Raw genomic sequence first — 12,993 nt, forward strand, 5'->3', positions numbered from 1 at the left:
ATGAGAACACTTTCCACAGACGACTATGGACCCTGAGGGACACCCTCCATGAGGCATCGCCATGAGTGCAGCTCCACAAGACTCACTCCACGGGGTACCTCAAAGGGGACTCCAGAAGGACACCTCCATGAGGACGCCCACCTCTGATGGCCTTTTGGGGGAGACTCTGCTCCAATACCGACTACAAACCCTGAAGAACTCCCACCATCGACGACGACAACAGATCCCCAGGACACAGCTGGATCTACAGTGGTGACTCGCTCTCTCTCGCTCTCTCTGCACTCCAAATCCTTTCTTCATTTTCTACCTTTTTTCCGATCTGTCTATCACTATCCCCTTTATTACAATAATTTCCCTTCTGTATAATAATTGTCCTTTCGTAATAAACCAACTGATCAATTACAGTACTTGACCTTGTTTGTGTCTTAATTTCACTCTTGGGATCATGAACTGAAACATGGTCCAGCACTTCAGGTTTTCTCCAATCAGACCATGACAGCCTTCCTCCTTCACCCTCCCCACAACACTTCCTCAAAATTTACCTACCTTTCCCTCTCTATCCTTCTCACCAAGCCGCTGGAACTATACAAGGCAACTAACAAGTGGAGCACTGTTCGACAGTATTTTACATCCTCGGCTCAAGTTGGACATACCAGTAATGCCAAACTTCACTTAAAGCAACGAAAACCCATAATCTCCGTGAACTCTTGTGTATGTCCTTAGCCCTTTAAGCACTCGGTTGCTGTCCCAGCTTTCTGGGATGTAACTTTCTCTGAAGTCAGTCAAATCAACAATGAAGTGGGACACACTAAGAATGCATTAAACACATTTGCAGAATCGTGGTGTAAAGCATTCATCGATAACAGCCCCTGTTCTGCAGTGGATATGGGTGAGTTATTTTGCATACATTAGCATGGTAAATGGCCCAGTTTATATGTGGTCCTTCAGCAAAATCTGGTCTTGCTAGTTACACACAGAACTATTCTTTAATGGTGGATTTTTCTTTTTACTTAATTACAACCTATTGCTACTACTGAACTAAAACAGATACTTCTGTATACTCAGCACCTTCACAGTGCTTACCATCTAACCTAAAAAGGTGAAATGCTGTTCTCTAGGGAAAAGAAAAAATAAAGCTGTAAGGAAGAGCTGAACGTTAGCCTGCTGTTTTTCCTAGCTTTGCAGACCTTGAAGTATCTGTAGCACATCTGTGCCTTAGAATAAATGATTATAATCTGGACTAATAGGCCTCTCCTCCTGAGGATGCCTGGTGCCTTATTGTTTGATTCTGGTGCCAGCAGTCTTGGTGATTTTCTACTTGGTTGCTCTGGGGCTTGCTTTTTGTTGTTTGGGGTTCTTTCAGGTAGGTGAGATCACACACATAGAGACGTGAAACCTCTTCCAAATTATTATAGCACAGCTACCCACCCCTCTCCAGGAGCAAATAGGCTACATGGAAAGTATGCTATTCAAGATGTTCTCTGTATGGGCAAATGTAAATGACAGGCCTGGGTTCATACAAGGGTTTAGAACCCATGAGATACTAAAATTGTTCTTGAGCAATCCTTGTTCGATTGGAAGAATTGGGGCAGTATTTAGTGCCCTTTTCTAGACCTCAGATCTTCACAACTGAAGGCTTACTTTGCAGTACATTTTGCAAGTTGTAAATACAGTAACACCTTCTGCAATCATTTGTCACTTGGGAGAGCTCGAGGTTGGAGTAAATGAATTAACAACATGTAGTGATGACCCCGATGCAGTGATGACCTCCATATAAATAACTGCTTACCACCGAGCAGCACACGCACACAGTAGAGACTCTAACTGCTTTTGAGGAGAGGATTCCAGTGAACTTGGTTTAGGGAGTAAGGATCAAAAAAAGAACAAGGACAGAAGGCTGGTGAAAAGAGGAAATGAGCATTCATATAATTTTGAAACAATTTTGAAACTTCCTGAATAACCTAAATATTTGTAATCACGTTGCTATGACACCCAGTTATAACTAGGAGCCTTTGTTTTGAGTTAGCAGGTATACTGACATATGTAGAAGGAATGCAAATATTTAGGTTATATTTATAATTGTTCTCTCCATGTTGTGTAAATTTCACATAATACAATAGGCAGTTTAGGAACCAAGACCAGAAACTGTACCTAAACCAAATGATCCTTCTTCACCCTTCTGTCCCATGCTGGTAACCATTGTATGCATTGTATGGCCTTCATCAGACAAAGATGAAGATACAGCTGGAGAGTTGAAGCAATTCTTTGTGAAAGACAGCAATTCCTTGCAAATTTTAAGAAAGTAGGAAGACAAAAGAAATAAATAATGCTGCTGGTAATCCCGCTTGGAGAAAGACTCCATGACTCAAACACTTCATTAGACATCAAAGACTCTTCACTGGGCCGTATCCTCAAGACCAAATTGGAAACCAGTGTATTTTGTTATACTGTTTGTAGAAGACTGTCATAAGTGGAAGAAAACATGGACCAAAGGATGCCTTTAGGCTGAAAGTGAGTAAAATGCTACTCAGCTTCTTGAAAGTGCTGGAACTTCTGTTCTGTGAACCTTGCTCTATGTCTGTGAGATGCAAAAGTGGAGTGGAGCACAGCTGGCTCAAACAAATGAATATTGAATTTATTAGTGTTGCCTTCAGTGTCCTCTTTCAGGTGGTGTAGACCAGGAATCTTGCTTCAGTCTGAAGTTGCAGCAAGTCAACCTGGCAAGCTACTGTGTCTTTGTTGCTCAATAAGTGGCCTGCCACATCCTGGAAGTTGCAGTTTCCATGACACCTCTCTTTCTGGCTCTCTTTAGGAAGAGGCTTTTGAAGTCCACTTGCTCAGGAGACGGCATTGAACAAAACCATTGTTTTCTGTTGTCATATCTACAAAGATATTAGGATGTTCCCCTTATCCATTCTAGCTCCTACAAGGACTGCTGCAGAGATCCCCAAGTATCCATATAGATGTTGGAAAAGCCATCCAAACTGGCTACTCCAGAATACTGGCTTTAGATTTTGCTTCTTTGCACTCACTTTTTACCAAGGGATATCTTCCAGGAGAAGCTGTAGTAAAAAAGTGTCCTTCTTTTACAGCATTCTCAAATTCCCAAAGGAGGCAAATTAATCCCCTGGATGAGAGTTGGAACAAGACACTTATGTGCCAGGGAGGTTGGTCTCCTCAAGCTAGCCACACTCCCTGGACATTCTTGCATCTCCCGGGCACTTTCCCAACCCAATGACCGTCCAGTGTTCACCCCTGTCCTTCAGGATTTTCCACTCAGCCCTTATTGCCACAGTAACTGGGTTCTGGACCTCATCCTGCACCACCCTGTGTGCATATCCTCCATTTGGTATGTGTCTTGGAAGGCATCCTTGGAGAAGCACCACAGGGGATCCAGCCTAGCATACTTGTGCTTTCTGCTTCCCTGGGTAGAGCAGTACTTCAGCACTCCTGCTTTGGTGTTCAGTGTTGTTGCTAAAATGTATTTATTCCTCTCTGCCAGCTTATTTATTTTGAGCAGTATGGCACAGGGATTCTTTATCCAGGTTTTCAAAGCTACATATACCTTTAAACATATGACAATGCCATTAAAAACACCTATAAACACCTTAACATTTTCTTGGAGGGCATGGGAGGGGGGGACAGAGAGGTGGAAAGGGGAGAAGAAAAAGTAGATCCCCAAAACTAACTTTCCAAAGTGCTACATGTGTAGTTTATCAAAATTTGCAGTGTTTCAGCAATCCTTTTGTTGCCTGTTTATTTGATTGTTTTAGTAAAATAAAGGTTCAATGGGAAAAAAAGTTCTGCTTTCATACCTAGTAGTGCAAGTAATGAAGTCGTGCATCCTCATTTAGACAGCTGCCCTCCCTGACTCAACATGGCATTTCTCTTTTGCTGGGCTGAAAGATTTAGATGTTGTGTGTTTGGAAGTTACTTAGATTGATACTTTTGTTTAAATTCAATTGAAAGTTTTCATTAGACTTACTGCCTGGAGTTCTGTCTGATGCTGGCTTACCACTGGCAATTGCTGTTTGCTCCCTTAATATCCTGAAACAAACCCTGCACCTCAGGCAGGATGTGAGGAGATCTGGGATATGCCTGTATGTTGTCAGATATATGCTGATAAACAGTTCAAGGGTGTCATAAAGGACTCTGGATGGTTGTATTGCACTTAGTAAAGGCTTTGTTAGATGCTATTTAATCTCCACAGCTTTGTGTCAGGGCACTGTTTGCACAAATAGACCTTAATTGCTGTTCTGGCCTCACTGGGGCCTCTACCCTCACTCTCTGGTTGGACTGGGTGTCCAGTCCTTCCTAAGCAGCACCTCAGCTGTGCCCACATGAGTGCCAGGAGCTCCTGGACCAGCCTCAGACCTGGCCTGTTACCATATCCTTCCTGATGATCCCTGGACCATTGACACGTTCGACTGCAGTAACCCCCCTGTTCTGCTCATCTGCCTTTGGTGCAGTGGGGCTGTGCCCTTTGGTGGGTCATGGTTTGGCTTGCCTTGGGGTGCCCTCAGCTCCCAGCTCACTCACCCTGAGGGAGCAGTGCCACTCTTGCTGCTCCCTGATTCTCTTTGCTCCTGAGTTCAGAGCACCTGAAAGTGCAGGTTCGTTTCAGAAAAGCCATCTTGTCACTCTACAGTTGCTGCTGATTGACTTATACAAAGCAACATCCATATTTGCATTCCAGAGGAGATTTAGGAACAGTGCTCAGTAAGACTGGTGTCGTCTGTAGTCCTCATTTAAATCAGAGTTCATTCCTACAGCCTAGCTCCACCAAAGCTTGCCTCCACTGTGATTATTTAGGGTGTAGTTTCATGTCAGGGTTACACCGCTTTGTATTTGCATTGCTGGTACGATGGCTCCTGCCCTCCTCTGCCACACAACACTGCTCCCTCAGCTCACATGAGGATCTCATGGAAGATGAGCTGACGAGAAGCGTGAATATTTGCTGGGTGAGCAGTGAGCTGATGTGAACAGCGGGCAGTCAGGCAGCTGTGTAGGCCTGGCAAAGGAAAGGGGACAGGAACCCATACCTAAAGTGCGAGAAGGGGACTGCCTACAGTTCACTGCATTAGGGATAGTGAGAAACCACACATCTGAGGTCAAGTTATACCAGGCAGCTGAGTCAGTCTGGCAAAAAGAGGACTTCTTACTTCCCCTTCCCATCTCAGTCTTTTACTCTCTTTTCTCACGCACAACATTTCCTCCACTCCTGGGGCATGTCAGACTGCTGAGCTGATTCAGTGCACTAACTTGTTAGAAAACCAGACATACAGTTTGGCCTTCTGCTGGAATGGTTAATTGATTTGGCTTACAGTGAGGTCCTAACAAGCACCAGAGACTGGCAACCACTAGAGACAGCAACAGGTAAGTAACACAACTGGAAGTGAAACTGCCCCTTGTAGTATCCATGAGTTGCTAACCCAGCTTTGGTGCCTCTTAACTTTTTGGAGAAGCTTCAGGAAACACTGGGCTCCTGCTCCCTTTCCCTGTGCTCTGCCCTATGCTCCTGATTCCCTCTTTCTATTGATACAGAGCTATATGGTATGGGGTTTAATTTTTTGGCTGAGTTACCTTTCTGACCAGCTCACTGAAGCATCAGAGCTCACACAAGAGAAGCAGTAGAAAGCAGAATGAGTTGTGGCAGATGTAGGTTTACTCCTTCCTGCAGCAGTGACCTGTGCTGTTGGCTGAGCTTATTTTATCCCACCACACCAATGCAAAGGCCAGGATGGAGAGCACAATCCTCCTCTCGCAAATCCATGGCCACTGCTGGGCAAGGATCATATCATCACTGGGATTACAGCGGTTCTGAGAACAAAGTTAGGCAACTATGCTATTGAGCAGTTTGTTATTCACCAACAAAGTGCTTTATAATGTGACTATAGGCAGAAAGGTAATGAATTAATTGCAATTATGCAATTAATACTCCCAGAACAATTCAACACAGATGCTGACCATCTTCCTATGACAGCTTTTGCTGTCATTAAGTTACTCACTGAGTGGGTGCATCAAGGGCAGCTGAGCCTGTGGCTGACTAATCTTACTTCCTTCTCCTAACCCCCCTTTGCAATCTTATAAAAGTCTTACTGCAATCACAGCTCTATTTCAAACCCCAGAGTCTTTATTTTGCATAAAAGCAGTCTGATATTTTTGTCAAGTATTGTTGAAAATCTGTTCAACAGCAAAAACCAGATGTCTGTATGTACACATAGAGAATGAATTCTTATAGTAGTATCTAGATTTTATCTTAAAATGTTCTTCAGTAAATCACAGAGTATTTTACAAGAGTCGTTACAATCCTCCTGTCCAAATGGTGAAACTGAGGCACAAAAAAAAAAACTGCAGTGTTTTTCACTCAGCACTAAGTGTAAGAGTCACTGGACTATTTTTGAATGATCTTAACTGGCAGTGCTGGGTGAGAGAAGAAGCAAATCCACCAAACCCACCAGTTATATGTTTTACAAACTCAGGACATCAGAATGGGATGCTGCAAGTAGGAGCCTTCACTGTAGCAAATAACCTTTAATTGCTTCTCATTAAGTGGCTGCTTGAATGGAGGCATAATATTGCTTACTTGAGCTACAATAATCAACAGGAACACAAATTACTCAGGCTGCATATGACCATTACAAGCATTTTAGCTTTTCAACTGTTATTTACAGCTGCTGCTTGACTTCTTATCAGTAACCAGACAGACCAGTGATGAGATGGTGCGAGATCTGCTAAAGGATGAAGATAAACTATTGATATGAGCCTTGGTGATTACTCTGGGTGTTTACAGATTGACTTAAACTACAGAAATCTGTTTGGCTACAGCATAACTTGAGAAGATTTGAGAATTAATACCATAACTAAACTACGTCTCATTAGAAATTTGTACCCTAAATTGGCAGAATAACCTCACAAAGATTAAGTATGCCGTTCCAGGAGTGAAGGGTCATCCATATCCATTGTTAAGATCCCACTTTTGCAATAAAATAAACCCATCCATTCACAATTTCAATTCCACATGTAGGTGTGATTATATAATACCTTTTCTACTCCAGATTTAAAGGAAACAAAAGAAACCAAAAGCTTACTCCTGGAAACACTGGTTTCAATGATAAATTAAATATTTATATTGAGTTTGCTAATGAACAGTCTGAACAATTCTACTGAGAAACAATTTCCTACATATGCAGCAAAAGAGCTAGAACAGCCAAGTCCCGACATTCCATTTCCCAGAAGAGGTGCATGTGTGTGTGCAACTGCTTACACAAAACCCACGCTAATCCAGGTGCCAGCTCTGATTTATAGACTTGGTCTTCTACAACAGAGCCACCCAGTGCAGTGCCGCCTTCATTACTGTATAGCACTTGTTGCCTAACAATAGCTCAACTGTTTTGCCATTTCCTGGAGAAGTTCGCAACCAACTGTTCAAGTAAGAGCAGGGGATGGGTTTCCTTCAGTGAGACAGCAGCCTAGAAAGAAACTTTTCCACAGTTTTGAAGTGCCAGAGGTGACCATAAGAGCCTCCACAGCATCCACGCTGTTAATGGAGGGAGCAACCTCCTTTCCACTGAGCCAATACAGAGTGACCAAGTTTCCTCTTTGCTGTCTACAACCTGCTGAAACAAGCAGGGCCATTGGCAGTTATTAATAACTCCATCTCCAGACGTGCTGGAGAAGTGTGTAGTCATGCTTCTAAGTTGTCCTTAAGCAATTCCCATTTCCCTACCAGAAAGTTGTACTCTGTCAGAACATGCTTCTAAGAATAGACTCACAGAACATTATGCGTCAGGGAGGGGGTAGACCTCACCTACTGTCTTCTAAAAGAATCTTTTTATAGAAATCATCTAAAAATAGCCTGGAAGCTCAACAGACATTGTGGTTTAGGTGTCAAAAATCAAGTTCTGCAGCACCTTCAATTTCAAACTTTTAGAACCAGGATTTAAGTTACAAGGATTACCAACACAGTGGTGTTTTGAAAGCACACATTTCCAGAATGAAATCATTACAGAAATGCCCACAGGTTATAATTTAATGCTAGCTGTGCAATAAGGGTATAAAGCCAGGGAATCTAAAAAATCTAGTGAAGGCTGTTTTGTGAATCAGGATTCCAGAGGGCTATCAAGTGTTCCCAGTGAGTTCACACAAGGGACAGAAGATTGCTAGCAATTTCTGATGAACCTTACAAGTTATATTCCATTGCAGTGATAGGAAAGAGAAGACTAAAGATATGCGAGCAGTAATCCTCCGGGTGGCTGATTCTCCTGGGAGAAATCAGAAATTCCCTACAGAGAACCATGCAGCATTTGCTATGTGGGGGAAAAAAACCCACAGTCATTGAAAACAAACAGTACAGATTGGCATGTGGTACAACCTTTATTAAACAAACAAACAGACAAAACCCCCTTCACATTCAAGATCTTCTACTATTCGTTACAACCTCATTGATGAGTTAGCTCCTTAGCTGCTAACAACTGAATACCACCAGCCTAGAAAACCCCACAATTAGAAGACCTATTGGTCGCGCTCAGCAGCAGCATCAGAAACTCTACTTCTTCAAACTTGTGTCTGGTGAGAGCGCACAGACCTGTGAGTAAGTGTGTGTGTGCAGTTCCTCTGAACATACACAGGACACTGATGAGTAAAAAAAGGCTTGATAAAAGCAAATAAATTGACATCATAGAATGTTTTAGGTTGGAAGAGACCTTAAAGACCATCTAGTTCCAACCCCCATACCACAGGAAGGGACATCTTCCGCTAGACCAGGGTGCTTAAGGCCCTGTTCAAACTGGCCTTGAACACTGCCAGGGATGGGGCAGCCACAGCTTCTCTGGACAACCTGTGCCAGCGCCTCACCACCCTCACAGTAAAGAACTTTATCCTAATATCTAATCTAACTCTACCCTCTTTCATTTTAAAGCTATTCCCCCTTGTCCTTTCACTACAGTCCCTAATGAAGAGTCCCTCCCCAGCATCCCTATAGGCCCCCTTCAGATACTGGAAGGCTGCTATGAGGTCTCCACGCAGCCTTCTCTTCTCCAGGCTGAGCAGCCCCAACTTCCTCAGCCTGTCTTCATACGGGAGGTGCTCCAGTCCCCTGATCATCCTCATGGCCCTCCTCTGGACTTGTTCCAACAGTTCCATGTCCTTTCTATGTTGAGGACACCAGAACTGCACACAATACTCCAGGTGAGGTCTCACAAGAGCAGAGTAGAGGGGCAGGATCACCTCCTTTGACCTGCTGGTCACACTCCTTTTGATGCAGCCCAGGATACAGTTGGCTTTCTGGGCTGCAAGTGCCACTTCTGGGTAATGTTCAATTTCTCACAGAGTAACACCCCCAGTTCCCTCACCTTAGGCCTGTTCTCAATCCATTCTCCACCCAGCCTGGGTTTATGCTTGGGATTGCCCTGACCCAGGTGTAGGACTTTGCAGGGTATATAGGAAATAGTAATGCAGGAGCACCCCAGAAGGCTTATATTGATGACTAATACACTCAAGCATATCGAGAGGACAATTTTCTAAGTAAGTGGCTAGAGAGAGGTTTTTAAATATTTTTTCTAATAGATGCTGCTCAACGTAGAGTGAATAAGTCAAAACCAATGTGTCTTACACTGGAGAGAAAGAAGCAGATGTGATTTGGTCTCCAGCTGTGAAGGGAGTTAATTTCAACATTTTCACTCAACAGCAAAGGATTTTTGTCTCCTGTGTGGATGAAAAATATCCTTTTGATAAAGCATCTAAAAACTAGAGGTGTCAACCAAAGCCATCATTATCACTGAACTTCGGCAACCTTTTAAAGAAGCAATGACAACTCAGTCATGAGCACCTTCCAGATAAGTCAGGGTAGCCTTAATTTTACTTAATATAACCTAGGAAATGAGAATAAGCTTAAAATCCTGAACATGTTTTCTCTGCCCACCAGCATAACCACTACCTTGCTTGTACTTAGCTTCAAAAGGCTACTCTTCATCCAAGGGCTGCCGTCATCCTACTACAACAATTTCCTCATGGGAATAATGAGCTGGTACACAACAGAAGATACATAGGACTGTGTTATTCTTCAGTCTGGTGCTTGAGCCTGGACTGGACTCTGCTGTAGCTGAATGCAGAAACTTAGTGGGAGTGATGGAGACAGCTGATCTTCACAAATGTGGCGGAGACTTGTAGTGGAGAGATCTCCCACCTCAATTGTATCTCTCCCAGTAGTATATAAACATTTTGGCCCATATCTGCCCCCTCTCTCTGTAGCTTACTGAGCCTAATATTGCAAGAAAACCCAGAATGGAAGTCTTCCATCTCCCACAGTCAGGAAAACAATGAATTAAAAAAGAAACCTTTGCTACTGTTAATGAGAACAATCAGCTCTCGAGTCATGACTTTTGGCTACACTTCTGCCACACTTCTGCAAGTTATCAGTGTAACTGTAACTCTGCAACAACAGAACTAAGTTAGACATCACTGAAATCATGAGGCTTCCAGCAATGACTGTGTGACACTGCTCCACTGCAGTCAATGACCAGAAAAGATGCCATGGTTTGAAGACCTCTGGAAGAGGTGGCAGCGTCTTCAGGAGGCATTATCCAAGACTCTCTGAAAGTCATTCTGTGAAAGGAACTGGCTGATGTGACTTAGAGATGCTTCATGGGCATGTGGAAGCTTACAGTGCCTGAGCCGTTCCAGGTACCAGAGCAGCAGGACAGATGACTGGGTTTTGTCTCTACTTTGTCTTTCATCAATGTGCGTAAATGTAATGCTGTCTTCAAACAGCTTCATGACTCTGTAAGAAGCAAAGCAAGTAGCCCCAGAGCAGTGTGCCTGGGGCATTCATGTGAGTTTTCTGCATGGCCTAAATATTTGAAATGCACTATTTAATGTACATAAGGCTCAGGCCTTCCCTGTGAAAAAGTATTACAGGTACTGCGAAGTCTGGCAGGCCGAATAGAGGGAGCTGCTGCAACCAGTGTGTAATGTAACCTGGAAAGCAAGCAGGCTGTGCTCACAGGCTTGTGAAATAACCAATAATGTCAGGGATGTCCCTTCAGCACTGGTGAGGCTGCACCTCAAATCTTGAGTTCAGTTCTGGGCCCCTCACTACAAGAGAGACATCGAGGTGCTGGAGCAGGTCCAGAGAAGGGCAACGGAGCTGGTGAAGAGCCTGGAGCACAAGTGTGATGAAGAACGGCTGAGGAAACTGGGGTTGATAGTTTGGAGAAGAGAAGGCTCAGGGGGGACCTTATCACACTCTACAAATACGTGAAAGGAGGACGGAGCAAGGTGGCTGGTCTCTTCTCTCTAGTAACAAGCAATAGGACAAGCAGTAACACCCTCAAGCTGCACCAGGGGAGATTTAGATTGGATATTAGGAAAAAATTTCTTCACCAAAAAAGTTAAGGACTGGAACAGGGTGCCCAGGGCGGTGGTGGAATCACGGTCCCTGGAAGTGTTCAAAAACAGTGTAGATGTGGCACTTCGGGACACGGTTTAGTGGTGGACTTGGCAGTCCTGGGGTAACAGCTAGACTCCACGATCCTTTGCAACCTAAATGACTCTGCTTCTATGGCTCGGACTACAGGAACTGTACACTGTACTACAACACTGTAGCACATGCTACCTCAACGCTGCTGCCTGCTGCGGGACCCCAGCCCTCTCCCCGAGTCGAACAGCCGCTGCCGATGCCGGGGAACCCCAGCACCCCCAACCCGGACGTCTGAGCTCCGCCCTGCCCCGAAACCCGCCTTGGGACTTCCAGGGAGCACCGAGAGCGAGGACGAGCGGGTGTCAGCCCGCTGCCCCCTCGGCTCGGCCTGTTGCTCCCCCCCCCGCCACCAGGGGCCAGCCCGGCCAGACAAGGAGCTGCTCTCCTGCCGCCGCAGCCGGTTCCTAACGCGCCTCTGGGCTCGTCACGGCGGGCGGGCAGCCCTGGCTACGGCAGGAGGCGGCAGCTCTCCCCGCCCGCGGTAGGCCCCGCCCACAGGTCTGCCCGCACTACGTGTCCCGGCGTGCCGCGGGGGAGCCGCCGGCGGAAGCGGAACGGTGTTTAGTGCTGTTTCCTGTGCTGTGGCGGTGGTGGGTGGTTGGAGGTGTGCGGAAGGTAACCACTGCGCCGTGGTAGCGGGCGGTCGTTGTTCCCGCCGGGCTCGGCTCTTGAGCTGCGCGCCGGGAGAACGCTGCTGTCCGCGGATCAGGCAAGGCAGACAGGAGGCGGGCGGGCTAGGGCAAGGCTGGGCCCCGCCGCGCAGCCCACCCTGGTTTTTGTCGTTAGTGAGCGTGTGGGCTCGGCTGAAACAGGGGCGTGGCAAGGCAGGCCTCTGAAATGAGGCAGGGGAACAGGGCTCGTGTGCTTGCAGAGGGGTTAAATTGCCGTGGTTTGTAGTCTCTGCTAGAATCTTCAGGGTCAGGTTGGTAGGGACTTCTTTGGTCTAGTGGGAGGTATCCCTGCATATGGCAGGGGGTTGGAACTCGGTAATACTTTAAGTTCCTTCCAGCCCAAATTATTCTATGGTTCCGTTTAATAGCCTGCAGATCTGGTTTTATAATGGGCACTCATTTGCTTGCTATAACAGATTAATGACTTTTTTTTTTAAGCTAATAATTATTAATAGAAGTGTCAGGATTTGTACTGCTGCTTACTGCTGACAGCCCTTTAAGGGTTTAATGTGTGCTGTCTCGGGGGCAGGAGCACCCCGATTTGAACTGTCCTTGAGGCCAGGCCTTGAGGCAAGGCCAAGGACAGGCAGGTGTCACAGCCCGTTCTGGAACAAGGTGGTCCAGAGCCACCCCATTTCTCACACTTTTTTGTTAATGAGCTTCAAAAGCAAGTCGTGAGCAGTGCTGCAGGCACTGGGTTAGTGTTCTGTAGATTCAGCAGCACTTGTCAGCGGTAAAGAAAATGATGAACAGTTAGTTGCTGCAACTGTAAAGTGCACACTTTTGGTAATGTTCTGAAGCACTAAATATGAAGTAGTTTTAAAGAGGTCTCCTTTCTTGTTT

Source organism: Pezoporus wallicus, unplaced genomic scaffold (assembly GCF_028554395.1).
Source record: "Pezoporus wallicus isolate ANWC-B61680 ecotype Strahan unplaced genomic scaffold, APGP_CSIRO_Pwel_v1 scaffold_3294, whole genome shotgun sequence".
Taxonomy (NCBI): Eukaryota; Metazoa; Chordata; class Aves; order Psittaciformes; family Psittacidae; genus Pezoporus; species Pezoporus wallicus.